This window comes from Trichechus manatus, unplaced genomic scaffold (genome assembly GCF_000243295.1).
Source record: "Trichechus manatus latirostris isolate Lorelei unplaced genomic scaffold, TriManLat1.0 scaffold00096, whole genome shotgun sequence".
Taxonomy (NCBI): domain Eukaryota; kingdom Metazoa; phylum Chordata; class Mammalia; order Sirenia; family Trichechidae; genus Trichechus; species Trichechus manatus.
The window spans coordinates 8,220,856-8,222,386 of NW_004444032.1; the positions used below are offsets into that span (position 1 = coordinate 8,220,856).

The window sequence follows — 1,531 nt, forward strand, 5'->3', positions numbered from 1 at the left end:
CCTGTCAGGGCGGTCATTGGTGGTAGCCAAGCACCATCTAGTTCTTCTGGTCTCAGGCTGATGGAGTCTCTGGTTTATGTGGCCCTTTGTGTCTCTTGGGCTAATATTTTCCTTCTGTCTTTGGTGTTTTTCATTCTCCTTTGCTCCAGGTGTTTTTCATTCTCCTTTGCTCCAAATTGATGCATCTTAGATGGCTGCTCACTAGCTTTTAAGACCCCAGATGCCACTCACCAAAGTGGAATGCAGAACATTTTCTTAATAAACTTTGTTACGCCAGTTGACCTCAATGTCCGCTGAAATCATGGTAGCCAGACCCTTACCCCTGCTACTCTGTCCCTCAAAGTGTTTGATTGTATTCAGGAGAGTTCTTAGCTTTTGGTTTAGTCCAGTTATGCTGACTTCCTCTGTATTGTGTGTTGTCCTTCCCTTCACCTAAGATAATTCTTATCTACTATTTAGTTAGTGAATACTCCTCTCCCTCCCTCCCCACCCTCGTTACCGTCAAAGAAAGTTTTATTCTGTGTTTAAACCTTTTCTTGAGTTCTTATAATAGTGGTCTCATACAATATTTGTCCTTTTGAGACTGACTAATTTCTCTCAACATAATGCCCTCTAGATTCATCCATGTTATGTTTCACAGATTCATTGTTCTTCTTTATCATTGCGTAGTATTCCATTGTGTGAATGTACCATAATTTGTTTATCCATTTGTCCATTGATAGGCACCTAGATTGTTTCCTTCTTTCTGCTATTGTGAACAGTGCAGCAGTGAACATGGGTGTGCATATATCTATTAGTGTGATGGCTCTTATTTCTCTAGGATATATTCCAAGGAGTGGGATTGCTAGATCGGGGTACTTCTATTTTTAGCGTTTTAAGGAAGCACCAAATCGATTTCCAAAGTGGTTGTACCATTTTACATTCCTACCAGCAATGTATAAGTGTTCCAGTCTCTCCACAATCTCTCCAAGTTTTTTTTTGTTTTGTTTTTTTTTTTTGGATTAATGCTAGCCTTGTTGGGGTGAGATGGTATCTTATTGTAGTTTTGATTTGAATTTCTTCAGTGGCTGATGATCGTGAGCATTTCCTCATGTATCTGTTAGATGCCCGGATGTCTTCTTTGGTGAAGTGCCTGTTCATATCCTTTGGCCATTTTTTAATTGGGTTGTCTTTTTGTTGTTGAGGTTTTACAGATACTGATTGGATTTCTTGTAGCCAAATTTTTTTTCCCAGTCTGTAGATTGTCTTTTTACTCTTTTGATGAAGTCTTTTGGTGAGCATAAGTGTTTGATTTTTAGGAGCTCCCAGTTATTTAGTTTCTCCTCTGGTGTTTGTGCATTGTTAGTAATGTTTTGTATTCTGTTTATGCCATGTAGTAGGGTTCCTAGTATTGTCCCTATTTTTTCTTCTATGATCTTTATCGTTTTAGATCTTACATTTAGGTCTTTGATCCATTTTGAGTTAGTTTTTGTGCATGGTGTGAGGTATGGGTCTTGTTTCAGTTTTTTGCAGATGTATATCCAGTTATGCC

General features: G+C 38.5%; 1 protein-coding gene across 2 annotated transcripts in view; it reads left to right on the plus strand.

Annotated features, from left to right (window-relative positions):
- The window catches only part of COG5 (component of oligomeric golgi complex 5), a 304,101-nt gene that overhangs the window by 239,130 nt on the left and 63,440 nt on the right, over positions 1 to 1,531 (plus strand). The window lies entirely within an intron of this gene.